Genomic DNA, 16,307 nt, shown 5'->3' on the forward strand with positions numbered 1-16,307 from the left:
AGCACAAGGAATGTGGTATGGATGTTCTTGAATACAGCGTATGTACACACTTTGTGTTGGTGTTAATAAATCTGGAAAACAATGTGATGTTATACAGTGCTGCAGAATGTATGCAATGATTTCTGGGAAGCTGAATTGTATGGAGATTCAGTCTTCTTTCAGAAATTACTTTGGGATTTTTCATGAGCTTTCAAATTGCTGCTGAGTATTGTAAAATACAAAAGGCGAGTCTTTAGTCTATAAATCCAATGGTGTAGTGACTTTAGTCTATAAATCCAATGGTGTAGTGACTTTAGTCTATAAATCCAATGGTGTAGTGACTTTAGTCTATAAATCCAATGGTGTAGTGACTTTAGTCTATAAATCCAATGGTGTAGTGACTTTAGTCTATAAATCCAATGGTGTAGTGACTTTAGTCTATAAATCCAATGGTGTAGTGACTTTAGTCTATAAATCCAGTGGTGTAGTGACTTTAGTCTATAAATCCAGTGGTGTAGTGACTTTAGTCTATAAATCCAGTGGTGTAGTGACTTTAGTCTATAAATCCAGTGGTGTAGTGACTTTAGTCTATAAATCCAGTGGTGTAGTGACTTTAGTCTATAAATCCAGTGGTGTAGTGACTTTAGTCTATAAATCCAATGGTGTAGTGACTTTAGTCTATAAATCCAATGGTGTAGTGACTTTAGTCTATAAATCCAATGGTGTAGTGACTTTAGTCTATAAATCCAATGGTGTAGTGACTTTAGTCTATAAATCCAATGGTGTAGTGACTTTAGTCTATAAATCCAATGGTGTAGTGACTTTAGTCTATAAATCCAGTGGTGTAGTGACTTTAGTCTATAAATCCAGTGGTGTAGTGACTTTAGTCTATAAATCCAGTGGTGTAGTGACTTTAGTCTATAAATCCAATGGTGTGGTGACTTTAGTCTATAAATCCAATGGTGTGGTGACTTTAGTCTATAAATCCAATGGTGTGGTGACTTTAGTCTATAAATCCAATGGTGTGGTGACTTTATTCTATAAATCCAATGGTGTAGTGACTTTAGTCTATAAATCCAATGGTGTAGTGACTTTAGTCTATAAATCCAATGGTGTAGTGACTTTAGTCTATAAATCCAATGGTGTAGTGACTTTAGTCTATAAATCCAATGGTGTAGTGACTTTAGTCTATAAATCCAATGGTGTAGTGACTTTAGTCTATAAATCCAATGGTGTAGTGACTTTAGTCTATAAATCCAATGGTGTAGTGACTTTAGTCTATAAATCCAATGGTGTAGTGACTTTAGTCTATAAATCCAATGGTGTAGTGACTTTAGTCTATAAATCCAGTGGTGTAGTGACTTTAGTCTATAAATCCAGTGGTGTAGTGACTTTAGTCTATAAATCCAGTGGTGTAGTGACTTTAGTCTATAAATCCAGTGGTGTAGTGACTTTAGTCTATAAATCCAGTGGTGTAGTGACTTTAGTCTATAAATCCAATGGTGTAGTGACTTTAGTCTATAAATCCAATGGTGTAGTGACTTTAGTCTATAAATCCAATGGTGTAGTGACTTTAGTCTATAAATCCAATGGTGTAGTGACTTTAGTCTATAAATCCAATGGTGTAGTGACTTTAGTCTATAAATCCAATGGTGTAGTGACTTTAGTCTATAAATCCAATGGGGTAGTGACTTTAGTCTATAAATCCAATGGTGTAGTGAACAAGAACAGCAATAAAGAGCATGCAAATAATATGCAGACGTTGTCCCCGCGGGAATACACATTTTGCAGCTTCCTTTCATACTAATTACTATTTTCAGAAAATAGTAATCAAATGAAATAAATTTTATTGGCAAGCTTATCATTAAGATTGTTACAATATAAATATAATCAAATCAAAATGTAAGACAGACCAATACTACTCAGTGATATTAACAATCATAACAGAAAGCGACATATCAAATAACTCTAAAAGAAATCCGAGGCTAAAAGTGTTGGTGTGATAAATGTCTGAAATTAAAATACATTTAAAAATATGTCTTGTGTTACAGGTGGGTTTTAAATTACCACCTGAAGCCTTCCTGTGTGGGTTCTAACCATATCAGACAAGACAAGGGATTGCACAGGTATTAAGGCTGAATGGGATAAGGACATATAGACATATAATTCTGTGGATGCCAAGGGGACAATTGCTGGAGGGTGGAGATCTTAGTATAGGAAAGCTCTATTTAAAGATGAGTGTCTTGTAGCAGGGATGGGGGAGCTGGAGATGGGGTCTTCAGAAAAGGATGGACGCCAGTTCCTCAGAGAGAATAAAAGCTGTGGGGACAATCTATGCTGGGTGGTGCTTCGTAGGAGGAGTAGGGTATAAGGGAAGTCAGGAGATTATTTTTTATGCAATGCTGGATTGATGATAATTGTATAAGTGAATATGGGTGACATATGGTGTTTGTGTTTATGAACATGTTTTTCTTTTGCATAAATGTATGTTTGCTTGTGTCTTGAGTGACGATTCAGTAAAGGTGCTGAAAAAAAAGGTTGGAAAAATGTACCTCAGAGTAGCTAGAAAAAAAATCAAAAAAGAAATATAGACATATAATCCAATCTTAAATTTAGGATTCTCCTACCTTGATGTGTGTCAGGGTCAAGAAAATGACTAGGTCACAAACAAGTTATTGATTTATGAAGGACCTGTGCCATGTAGACTGACACAGTGACACAGTGATTGTTAAGTAATAAAAATAACATATACTGACCTTGAGACAAGGTAGGGTCAGGTAAGTAATGAAGCAATTGTCAGCCAAGGCAGACTTGCATGACACAGTGGTATGAGAGAGACATTTTTTTCTTGTCAGCATGAAAGCTGCAGTGCACTGAATTGCCTACAGGTGCCTATCATTGCATGCAATGCATTACAGTGGTCCAACTATGATAGACCCAGTCTACGCACAATTTTAGCAAGGTTCTCTGGTGATAGTAAGTACTTTATTTAGCTGACCATTCTTTCCTTAGATGACTTAGTGTTCCAGAGCTGTCACTTGGTTTCTAAGTCACAGCTGTTCTTCAAGGAACATGCCTAAGCTATGTATCCTTCACACAAACTGCAGTGACTACATAAATCCCACTGAGGGAAAGACAAGGGACCATGTTGGTCATTAAGGTAGTTTGAACAGCCATAGCTTTAGCTTTGCTGACATATAATGTCAGATGATTACTCCTCAACTGGTCAAATATAGCATCCTGATTCCCTTCTAAAATTCCAGGATCTGGCAAATGAAAGGAAAGTTAAAATTGGGTATCACTGATATAGCAATTACACCACCATTCACTCCTTTAAATAATATTTCCAACAGAAAATGTATCAACTCTGAAAAAAAAAGAAACCAGTATTGGATCCTCATTGGACCCCACACTCAATTTAAGGAAATAGTACAAGAAGCAGCCCTCTGTGTGCATAATGAGAAGTAAAAATGAAATCATCAGTGATGACAGATCACACTAGGAATTAAGATGCCTCACCAAGCTCCCAGCATGCATTGTGTGAGATGCTCTTGAGAAATCAAGGAAGACTGACACTTAATAGTAACCTAGCCCTCTCATAATCAGGATGTCATTAAGTCTTCTAAATAGAGCAGTCTCACTTCTGTAGTGTCGCCTGAGTCCAGACTGGTAAGGATGGAAGTATCCAAGATAAGTTTATTACGATGCCTGTTTTATTTTAATGATGAATATCTAAATCTAAAGAGTACATTCTAAGTAGTGACCCATGATTACATATCATTATAAGACAGACAATTCAAGCTGTATCAAGACCAGCTTGTCAATAACCTTTGCAAAGGTCAAATTGGACCTGAACTATTGATTTTCAAGATCAATTCTTTAACACATGAGCAATTAAGACCTCTTTTAATATAAATTTAAAAAAAAATCAAAGCCTCACTCAATACTTCGCTATCTGGAAAAAAAACTAACTCAACAAGGCCATTCAAGCAGGATATTACCAACTTGGCTAGATCAGGTCAACCCATACGTTGAAGGGTGCATGCTTGAAACAGTATTCTTAGGGAGGCCATTCAACAATGTAGGATTTGTTAAATTATTATTTAATTATTTTAAAGTCTAGTTTCTAATTAACTTATCTGTTCTGAGATTACCTCTCTACTTATAGAGATAAACTACAAGAAAAAGCTCAGGGAATTCCTCATAGAGATTTATAAATGTACGTTACCATCTTCATATTGAAGTGCTACAATTTCCTCATAAGCCACAGCATTAGTTTCCAAACTTTTAAACTCTAAGAATGTCAAGCACTAAAACTGTGCATGCTTTCAGAAACACAACACAATGAAATTTACTTTGCTGTAAATTTATACTTAGAATACTATGACTTCCTCAGCTCATTATGTGACTGTTACATAAAGATCCAGATTTACGAAAGCCTGCATGGAGTGCAAGAATAGTGTAGGAGCTCAAAGCGGCAATATGTCTGCCGTGCGATCCAGGTACAGCCGGCAGGGGTGTGCACGAGAGCTGCTAAAGCTACTCTTGCACGGACAGCATCATGGTATGCAAATTACCTTATTTGCTGCTGAAAGCTACGCAAATGAGGTAAATTTGCAATCCAGGAAACACTAACCTGTCTGTGGAAGATTAGTGTTATCTGCAGAAAAGTACTCTGTTGGTAATGGAGTACCATTCTGCAAATAGCTAAATGGAGCTATGACAGCTCCAAATAAAGGATGCATACAATTGAGGAAGCATGCCAGTGGGCAAATATAAGGCCATTGGCATTTATAAATGTTTAAAATTATTAAAATCTAACTTTTTTTCCCCCAATCTCTGATGTTTAAGCATAGCGCAGCACCGCGCAAACGTGCGGCGCTTTAAAAAACAAGAAAATAATTTAAAAATAGCCAAAAATAGGCATTTTCACTAAAAGGCTTATCCTGCCATGCAGGTGAATGGCAGACTGAAGACAACATGGCCACTAAGTAGTGGTTGTTGCTAAGGGGGGAAGCTCAGTGTGAGAGATGTAACCATGCATTATTAGGCAATCCTATGCAAATGAGGATAAGGACAGTTAATCCCAATTTTCCTCAGCATATGGACATATGTGGATAGTCATTTCTACTTCTAGAAACACATTCACAAAGTGGTTAGAAAATCATGCTATGTGTTCCCACAAATTGCCATGGTCTTTGCATGTAGAGCAAAGGAGGTTCCCTCTACTCATCAGTCATCAGACCCATCAGACAGTATCACGGCACACTTGCGATGAATCTGACTAGGCACCTTCAGCAGCTGGAAAGACCACTGAAGTACCTCAACAAGAGGATTACTGGCCTCACACAGTTGCCCCATGCAACAAGACTGTATTTAACTCAGTCTGTACTCTGTTGCATACTGTCTACTCAGGTGATCTCTGCCCAACAGACAGGTCCATGTCCAATGCAGAACTGATGTACATGCGCTATCTGAAGTAAACCCAAGCTCACTGTGCCACATGCTCTAGGGATATCATCATCACAACCATAAATAGAACATGTTGGAGGGATACATTACTAACTCACAGACTTCCCTTGCTTTGGAACAGGCTCCCAACCTACATTAAGCTGAATCCCTCACTAACACTCTTCCAGAGGAGCCTCGATGAGTGTATGTGAAACTGAACTGTCACACCATGGATCACTTCATCAGCTCTACTACACAGAGGCCTAGGGAACTAACCCCATGTGTGGTGATAGCTGCACACTCTGGCCATACTAATATATGCCTTTAGGCAGATAGCCTATTACCTACCTATGTACCTATATGGGTCTACTTCTGTTGGTCGACAACCCATATCACTGACACTCATTTGGTCGACAGCTCATTTGGCTGACAAAAAGTATTCAAGGCAAAACCTGATTTGCCCTCCCACTGTTGTGCGACTGTGGAGTTGTTATATATAGTTGGGGGGGTGGGGGGGGGGAAGCCCCCCACCTAGAATGTTTGTCAATCAAATGAGCTGTCGACCAAATGAATGTCGATCAAATGGTCTGTCGACCAACAGAAGTAGACCCATATATACATTATACATATATATATATATATATATATATATATATACATAGGTGGGTCTACTTCTGTTGGTCGACAGACCATTTGATCGACATTCATTTGGTCGACAGCTCATTTGATCGACAAACATTCTAGGTGGGGGGCTTCGCCAGCCACACACCCCCAATGTGGGTGGCTGTGCCCCCCACACCCCCCAACTATATATAATAACTCCACAGTCGCACATCAGTGGGGAGGGGGCAAATCCCAGGTTTTTGCCTTGAATACTTTTTGTCAGCAAAATGAGCTGTCGACCAAATGAGTGTCAGTGATATGGGTTGTCGACCAACAGAAGTAGACCCATATATATATATATATATATATATATATATATATATATATATATATATATATATAAATGGGGAACACAGTATAATAAGCCAAAGATGGATGGGCAGAGATGTGTGTAAGAGGGTGACCATGACAGGGAGCCATCCAGGATGTCCCACCCAGCACACATCCCAGTGGCACAAAAGACATGAGGTGCACATCACACCCACTGTACATAACAGCCACCAGTATCTGTAAGCATTACAGTGTATGTGGTCCGTGTGCCTGCTGTACAGCATGACTTTACAATGAAGTACACATCTACTATCTGTAGACATGTACCTGTCACATAGGTTCATAGGTATGTAGTAGACTATCTTCACGAAGGCATATATTAGCCTAGGCAAGTTGTGCAGCTTTCACCACCCCATTGGGTAGTCTCCTAAGTCCTGGTTCTAATATCTACTACCCTTAGCCCCTTTCTAATGGGACTGCTGATGTAATTCCTGGCGTGAATTGTCTGTTTCCCATCCACTCATCAGGGTTCCTATTGAAGAGTGTCAGCGAGGGGCTCTGTCTGATGTACATTGGGACTCTGTTCCACAGTAAGGCAAGTGTCTGGGAAGGTACTCTATTCCACCAGCATGTTGTATTCATTGTTGTGATGAGGTTCATATCCCTGGAGTGTGTAGTTTGACTCAATTTTGTTATCTGTAGATGGAGCATGTTCAACAGTTATGTGTTAGACATGGCTCTGTATGTTAGGCAGAGTGTGTCTCTGAATAGGTAGTATGCAACAGAGAAAAGATTTAGTTTTACCAGTTGTGTTGCATAACACAACTGTTTCAGGCCAGTAATCCTCTTGGTGAAGTACCTCTGTGGTCTCTACAGCTGCTGGATATGCTTAGTGGAGTACATCCAAAATGGTGCATTGTACTCAATGATGGGTCTGATGACTTAAGAGTAGAGGGCCACCACTACCTCTTTTGATCCTGATGCAAACCCTTTGTTGATTAGATAGGCCACATAGCATTTCCCAATCACTTTGGCAACATGGTTGTCAAAGGAAAGATGACTATCTACTTGTGTCCCCAGATCCCTTATTACCTTGTCAGTTTTAAGGGGTAACACCTATGTGGTAGTTTGTGGGTACTTTGTTTTCACCAAAGGGGATTACTATGCATTCTTCCACATTGAGCTTGAGGCCATGATTCTGACACCACACATCTGTCTCATAGAGTCCCTTCTGGAGAATATTTGTGTCATCTGGGGAATCTATTATGGCAAACACTTTACAGTTCCCAGCAAACTTAGTCAACCACAACCCTCCTGTGTTGGTATGTACTTTTGAGAAGTCTATACCAAAAAGGAGGGACCCCAGGACTGAACCCTGGGGGACAGCAGTTGTTACAGGTGTAGAGTCTGACATGTAGCCAGCAGCTCTTAATTTGTGGGATCTATCTGTGAGCCAGTTGGCAATCCATCTTGTGATGTATGGATTCATGCCCAGGTTGGTGAGTTCATCTATGATACCTGACTGGGGAATGGTGTCAAAGGCCTTAGCGAGGTATAGGTAGGCTGTGTGGAGCTCATTTCAATCATCTGTAGCCTGGGTAACTGTCTCAAAGAAATCCACCCAGTTCAGGAGACGTGATCTGCATTTGACGAAGACAAATTGGGTGTGCTCAACTGTGTGAAGGTTCCCAATGTCTTTATTGTTGACTTCCATTATGATTGGCTCCATTGCTTTGCAGATCAGACTCATCAGGCTCATAGAGTGTGAATGCCAAGGGTCTTTTGTGGCCCCACCCCTGTGGAGTGGGAAGAACATTGCTGTGCAACATTCTATGGGTACATATCCTTTAGAGAGCATGTAGAGAGAGGTGTAGGTATCCTTGATGAATATGGATACATCCCCCCCTATGTGCTATGATCCAGGTTCTGATGCTAGAAGGTAAGGAATGAGTAGTATCTTGGTAGTGCTGGTGTGCTCTCTGGAGCCTTGAACTAGGTTACTGTTACTGCACAGATATCAATATTCTCCATACTGAGAAGTGCCTTGAGTGTGTGCATTTGGAGGCTAAGACTTCTGGCAATGAGTAGCATTTAGCTCACTTTGTGGTTATTTGTGTTGGTTACGGTGTTTGGTTTGTCCTGAGTGACCTGTGTTCCACATCTGAAGTCAATGCCTCATTGATCCGATCTGGCCATAAGCTAATTACCCTACATATCCACATTCTGCTCCCACATCCCATTAAGGAAACCATGTTAAAAAATTTCTCCAAAGCCAACTCCATGCTTCTTAAGACAGAAGTGGGGAACTTTAGGACACCCAAGCGGATGGACAATACAGTTACTACTACTGAATCCTACACAATTGCACTTTATAAGCACTTACATGAGTGCATGGGTCGTGCTATCCCAAACAGAACCAAGATGCTATCCTCCAAGAAAAGGAAGCCAATCTGGTGGTCCTCTGCCATAAACAAACTGCACAACAGAAGGAAGAAACTGTTGCAAAAGAAGGTAAAATTCCATGAGTGGAGGAGCTCCCTGGTCAGCCTCAGTAAGAAGCTGCAATCCCTGATAAAATCCTCCAAAGCTAGTTATGAAAACAAAATCACCACTGATTCTAAAGACAACCACAAAGCATTCTATAGCTATGTCAAGAATCTCAATTGCAACACTCAGATCTGCTCAGAGTTACAGCACAATGGCACTAAATATACAGACCCAACTGATATTGCCAACATCCTGGCAGATATGATCAGTTCTAACTTTACCCCCCTCTCACCCATGAAAGAGCCCATCTCTATACCGGAAGAATACAAAGTTGCTGTCAGCACGGCTGCACAGGTAAAAACCACTCTCCAAAGCCAGGAACACAGCATCCATGGGACCAGATAACATCCCAGGCTGCGTTCTACACGAACTACAGAATGAACTGGCACCACACCTAAGTACTATGTTCAATCATCGCCTCACCTCAGTCTTTGTGCCTGCTGAATGGTGCACAGTGATGGTTATCCCACTACACAAGGGGGGAGCCACCACGGACCCCGGGAACTAGCGCCCCATTAGCCTGATGAGCCTGGTCTGCAAGGCCAAGGAACGTATCATCATGGAACTTATAAACAAAGACATTGGTAATCTCCAAACTCTGGACCACAACCAGTTCGGGTTTGTAAAAGGCAGATCATGTCTCCTAAACCTGATAGACTTCTTTGAAGCAGTAACCAAAGCCGTAGACAAGGGTAAGGTGGTTCACACAGCCTATCTAGATCTTGACAAGGCTTTCAACACCATCCCCCACTCTGGAATTATAGATAAACTCAGTAAACTAGGTATAAATCCCTATGTCACAAGATGGGTTGCCAAGTGGCTTACTGACAGAACCCCCAGCTGTGAAAGTACAGATTCCAAATCCGACTTCAGACCAGTGACAAGTGGAGTACCACAGGGTTCAGTCCTGTGTCCTGTCCTGTTTGATATGTACTTCCCTGAAGTACAGGCTAACATAGAAGGTCTTTGACTAATGAAGTTCCCAGATGACTGCTAACTAGGAGCCATAATCAAAACTACTAACGATGTGGACATCCTACAAAAGGACCTCACTGAGACAGATGCCTGGTGTCAAAGCCATGACCTCAAGCTCAATGCCAAAAAGTGCATTGTCACCCCCTTTGGTAAAAACTCTCCAAAAAGAGTAAACCAGTCTGATGGTCCTTGGCCATAAATAAGCTATATAACAGAAGGAGGAAACTACTACATGATATAGCAAAATTCCAAAAAGGAAAGGCATCACTGATCATTATTAGCAAGAAACTATGATCATTCATAAATCATCCAAGGCCAGATTCTAAAGAAAAATTGCCAAGGAATCTAAAGATAACCACAAAGCCTTCTTTAGCTATATCAAACATTTAGGTGGCAACACTCAGATATGCTTTGAGCTACTGCAAAATGGCAAAAAATACACTGAACCAACTGACATTGCCAACATCCTGGCGGACAAGTTTAGTGCAAACTTCACACCCCCCCCCTCACCTCCAAAAGGGCCTGTGTCCATCCCAGAAGAATGCAGAGCCCCAGACATCATGGACATGCAGGTAAAAACAGCCCTCTCCAAAGCTAAGAACACAACCTCAATGGGACCGGTTGATGTCCCAGGCTGCGTCTTACACGAGCTCCAAAAAGAACTAAACCCTCACCTAAATTCACTGTTCAGACTCAGCCTTACCACAATCTATCTACCCAAAGAATGGCATACAGCAACAATCATCCTGCTCCACAAAGGTGGTGCCACAACAGAACCTGGGAACTATCGCCCTATAAGCCTGACCAGCCTGGTATGCAAAGCTATGGAGCGAATTATCATGGAACTCATAAACAGAGACATTGGGAACCTCCAGACACTGGACCCTACCCAATTCGGCTTTGTTAAAGGCAGATCCTGCCTCCTAAACCTAGTTGACATCTTTGAAACAGTTACCAAGGCCATAGATGAAGGGAAGGTAGTCCACACAGCCTACCTGGACCTCACTAAGGCCTTCAACACCATTCCCCACTCTGGCATCATAGACAAGCTTACCAGCTTGAACATTAACCCATATGTCATGAGATGGGTGGCCAACTGCCTCACAGATAGACCACACATGGTCAGAGTTGTGGGTGCCATGTCCGACTCTAAACCAGTCACAAGTGGCGTCCCACAGGGCTTGGTCCTGGGACCCCTCCTGTCCCAGAGACTTCCCTCACTCTGGAATAGAATCCCAGCTTATGTTAGGCAGAGTCCCTCACTGACTCTCTTCAAGAGGAATCTTGATGGGTGGATGGGAAATTGTAAATTTACCCCTGGGATCACTTCAGTGGCCCTGATAGACAGAGGCCCAGGAAACTAATTTAAAAGGGAGGCAAAAGCCAACACATTCTGGCTAGGCTTATAAATGCCCTTGGGCAGATAGCCTAGTACCTACCTATTGACCTATGAACCTACACACTCTAGGGACCTAAAACTTGTCACCACAATAAACTGAACATGCTGGAGGGATAGATTCCTGTCCCAGAGACTTCCCATACTCCAGAATAAACTATCTATCTATATCAAACAAAGCTCCTCATTAGCACTCTTCAAGAAAAATCTTGATGATTGAATGGGAAATAGGAAATTCATCCTGGGGATCACTTCTGTGTCTCTGCTCGACAGTGGCACAGGAAAATACATTTCTTGGCTGGAAAAAGCCAGGGTACCTTTTTGGCTGGGCTTGTATAGGCCCCAGGGCCAATAGCCTAGTACCTACCTATGAACCTATGAACCTATAAACGTTTGAGCCTTGCCTAAAAAGGTAATATGGGGACAGCAAGAGCCTTGACCAGTATTCAGAAGCATAGGGGTGACAGGTGCAAACCATCTGTAGTGAAGCAACAAAGCTTGTCTATCATGTCATTACAGGCAGACAGAAAATGGATCCCTTTGAATGACACCAGAAGCTCAGCCAATTGTTGAAGTTTATCATCTTTCTGTTATATTGGAGTATCATGTAGGTGAAGGTAAGATGCTACTCAAGGTCAGGGTCATACCAGCCTGGGCTACATGATCATAGAGCTAATATATATATCTCTTGTCATGTTGTCCTGGGAGGTATGTCTCAGATTATTCACACTGACATGTAGAAAGAACATGTCATATATGTACCTGCTCTGGAGTGATGTAAGTGCTTGTGTTATGTGGCGGTTCATAGCACCTGACAGACAACTGACTGTAACCTTCCCCTTGTCCAGCCAAGTGAGTAGAACATCTGTGTGCCTGACTATGAAGTCATCTATTACTAGTGTGTTGGGTATGTTGTTTTGCCTTAGGGCCTGTTGTGAGGCACACTGCTTTGGTGTATTATGTGTTTTCTGGCGTGTGCTTGGAGGTGCATGTTGCTTGCTTGTCTGCTTAGGAGGACACTCTCTCTTTTTCAGATTAATTTTGGTATTCTCAGAGTATGGTAATGTCTATGTGTGTGTTTTGCTGGTGCTTATATTGTAGGTCTATGTGAGACAGTTGGTATTGTGGTTGTATGAGACCCTACTCCTCCTGACTGTATTGTCCAGTATTGGGTTAACAAAGCTTAGCCACCTGTTTGACCCTGTGTGTGCCAGCATGTGGTGCATCAACCCATATATGATATGGTCATGACCTATGCATACAATACACTCACAATACACCTAGTATGATAAGCCTGCTGAGGTTAGAAAGTGTGAAAAAAACGTTTGGGCAAACTGTCAGCAAGTAATGTCTGTATTGCACCCTGTAACTCCATATTGCTTGCTGAAGTGTAAAGACATACTTATTTTGGATTACGAACACCGCACTTGCCAACTGTGTGTGTGTGTGTGTGTGTGTGTGTGTGTGTGTGTGTGTGTGTGTGTGTGTGTGTGTGTGTGTGTGTGTATGTGTCTGTGTGCGTGTGTGTGTGTCTGTCTTTCTGTCTCTCCCTGGGGAGAGAGCAACCTTTTTGGAGACTACTCACACCCCTTAAAAGTGGTATACTCATCTTTGTCAAGTCTGATGATGTCAACATCCTACAAATATACCTGTGGAAAGGAGAAATCCCAGTAATGTGTATAGTGTGTTCCGTAAATACATACTGCTGTAGTATCATAATGTAGGTAGGTAGGGTTTTGAATCCTGCACTTGCCAACTGTGTGTGCGAGTGTGCGTGTCTCCCTAGGGAGGAGCAACATCTTTGGAGACTACTCACACCGCTTATAAGTGGTATACTCATCTTTGTCAAGTCTGATGATGTCACCATCCTACAAATATACCTGTGGAAAGAAAAAGTTTCAGTAATGTGTATATCGCATTGTGTAAATGCATACTGCTATAGTATCATAATGTAGTAGGGTAGGGGTTTGAATCCTGCCCTTGGTGAGTGTGTGTGTCTCCCTAGGGAGGAGCAACCTTTTTGGAGACTACTCACACCCCTTAAAAGTGGTATACTCATCTTTGACAAGGCTGATGATGTCACCATCCTACAAATATACCTGTGGAAAGATGAAATTCCAGTAATGTGTATAGCATGTTGTGTAAATGCGTACTGCTGTAGTATTATAATGTAGTTAGGTAGGGGTTTGAATCCTGCACTTACCAACTGTGTGTATGTCTTTCTGGGGAGAAGCAACCTTTTGGGAGAATATTCCCACCCCTTACAAGTGGTATACTCATCTTTGACAAGTCTGATAATGTCACCATCCTACAAATATACCTGTGGAAAAGTGAAATCTCAGTAATGTGTATAACGTGCTGTGTAAATGCATACTGCTGTAGTATTACAATGTAGTTAGGTAGGGATTTGAATCCTGCACTTGCCAACTGTGTGCATGTGTCTCCCTGGGGAGGAGCAGCCTTTATGGAGAATACTCACACCCCTTAAAAATGGTATACTCATCTTTGACAAATCTGATGATGTCACCATCCTACAAATATACCTGCGGAAAGTTGAGCGCCCAGTAATGTGTATAGTGCGTCGTGTAAATGCATATTGCTGCATTATCGTAATGTAGTTAGGAAGGAGTTTGAATCTTGCACTTGCTGACTGTGTGTGTGTGTGTTTCAGGTGTGTGACACCGTTGGTCAATGTGGAGTGAGTTTTGATTTTTCTAGTGTATGACATATCACAATGACAACTGTGTGTGCATTACACATGTAAGGTAGCTGTGGGGCAAATCCATATACATACATGTGACCTCAATTATTTCATAGGTGGGTACTCTGCTTTCTCCATGAATTCATCTATCTTTGCCAGAGTGTGCTGGCGCTTTCCAGATCTTAAGTCACTTCTGTATGCTTGTGACAAGCTTAGCCACTGCAGTGATCCCTGGGCTACGTCTTCTGTTTCACATCCAGTCATCACCGTTTCTATTGAAGAGTGTGAGTGAGGGTTTATGCTTGAGGTATATTTGAAACCTGTTCCAAAGCAAGCAAAGTCTGGCAAAGATGACTAATCATTATAGGTGTGCAACAACCTCTGTGGATCTGCATGCAAACCCTTTATTGCTTATGTGCTCCACAGAGGGATTTCCAAAACCCTTTGGTAATGTGATTATCAAAGGAGAGATGACTAAACACATGGCTCTATGTATACATTAGTACATGTTCCACATCTTGGGGGCTGCTACCTATGTTGTACTCTGGGGATACTTTGTTTTTTAAAAGTGGATAACTATGCTTTCTTTGGATTATAGCTTTACAGCATGAGTTTGACACTAGGTATCTGCCTCTATGATACCCTTTTGGAGAATGCGTGTGTCATCTGGAGAATAAAGTATAGCCCACAGTATGCATTTTCATCAAACGTGGGCAGACATATCTCTACTGTGTTTGCTTGTACCTAAGAAAGCTATATGCCAAACAAGAGTGGTCCCAGGACTGAGTGCAGGTGAATACCACTTGTTACTGGCATAGAATAGTACATGGAGGCTGCAAATGTTACTGTGTGTCCTACATCTGTGTGTCAGTTGTCAAGCCATCATCTAACAATTGTTTATGGTCAGTCTGTTTAGGTTATGTATAATACCAGAATGTGGGATGGGTATGAATTGCTGGTGAGCTATAGCTTGGCTGTGTTGACCTCCCCTCCCTCACCTATAGCCTTGTTAACTGGCTTGAAGTCTACTAGGTGTAGGAGCCATGATCTGGCCTTTAGAGAACCTAAGTGGATATGGTGCAGTATTTGCAGGTTCATAATGTCTCTGTTAATGAGTTCCATAATGCTGTGCTCCATAGCCTTCCAGATAACATTTGTCTGGCTTATAGGGTGAGAGTTTCCAGGATCTGTTGTAGTTCTACCCTTAATCAATTTATGTTAACATTTGCACTGGGTGTGACGAGGGTGGACAGGTTTAAGAATAAGTATATTAGAGGGTCAGGCCAGGTTTGAAGGTTAGTAGACCAAGCCAGACAGGCAGGATTAAGCTGATTTGTACATGTGCTGAGGAGGGATGCAGAGTATATTGTGAAATAGATGCTAAGGATGAAGCCGCCAGGTAACAGGAAAAGAGGAATGCCGAAGATGAGGTTTATGGCTGTGGTGAGAGAGGACATGTAGGTGGATGGTGTGACAGAGCAAGATGCAGAGGGTAGGAAGAAATGGAAACAGATGATCTACTGTGGCAACCCCTAATGGGAGCATCCGAAAGGAGAAGAAAAAGAAGACGTAGCTCAACACTTGTGGACTGTGGACATCATTACCATGCGTCATTCCACAAGTATGTAACCTGTATAGAGGCTGCATCTGGACAGAGTGTTTAGGTGAGTGGTGACTTCATATGTCAGCTTGTGTATGACACAGCCAGGGACACTGTCCAGTACCATTGCCACTGTGCTTTGGACTTTGGTAAAGAGATGTTTTAACTAGAGTGCCTGTGAATCATCAGGTTTTACATTCTTCAGGTCTGGAAATGTGGCCCATGTGTAATGATAGGGTGGTGAAATCCACATTCAAACTGTCTGACAAGGAATTGGTAATGTCAGTCAGATAAGTGTACTTTGTGACCATTTACATTAACTGTGACCCAATCTGAGATTTCCCCTGTAGATTATAAACAACACTAAAGAAAGCTTTAGTGTTGTCTTTGGAATCCTTGCCATTTTATATTTTGAAGCTTGCCTTGTATGTTTATTGAGGGATTGTATTTTCCCAATGATACTGACCAGAGAGGTTATCCCTTCTTTGTATGTAACTCTTTTTTGGTACAACTTCACATGTTCTATTATATATTTAGTTTATGGCAGGGGTCCATGAGACTAATGCACTTTTACTGTATAAGTGAGAATTTCTTGTGTTTGTGATAGCACGGTCCATGCAACCCTGTAGGTGAACAGTGTGTATTACTAAAGGATTATGCAGTTGGGACAGTATTAACCTTAGTAATGCAAACCAATGACAGATAGCAACAACAGCATCATCCAC

The 16,307-nt window shown here is 41.5% G+C and overlaps 1 protein-coding gene across 1 annotated transcript in view; it reads left to right on the forward strand.

Moving 5' to 3' along the window:
• Positions 1 to 16,307, forward strand: part of FAM131C (family with sequence similarity 131 member C) — a 1,671,064-nt gene that overhangs the window by 1,488,375 nt on the left and 166,382 nt on the right. The window lies entirely within an intron of this gene.

Source organism: Protopterus annectens, chromosome 8.part0, assembly GCF_019279795.1.
Source record: "Protopterus annectens isolate FY-2018-M chromosome 8.part0, PAN1.0, whole genome shotgun sequence".
Lineage (NCBI taxonomy): Eukaryota > Metazoa > Chordata > Ceratodontiformes > Protopteridae > Protopterus > Protopterus annectens.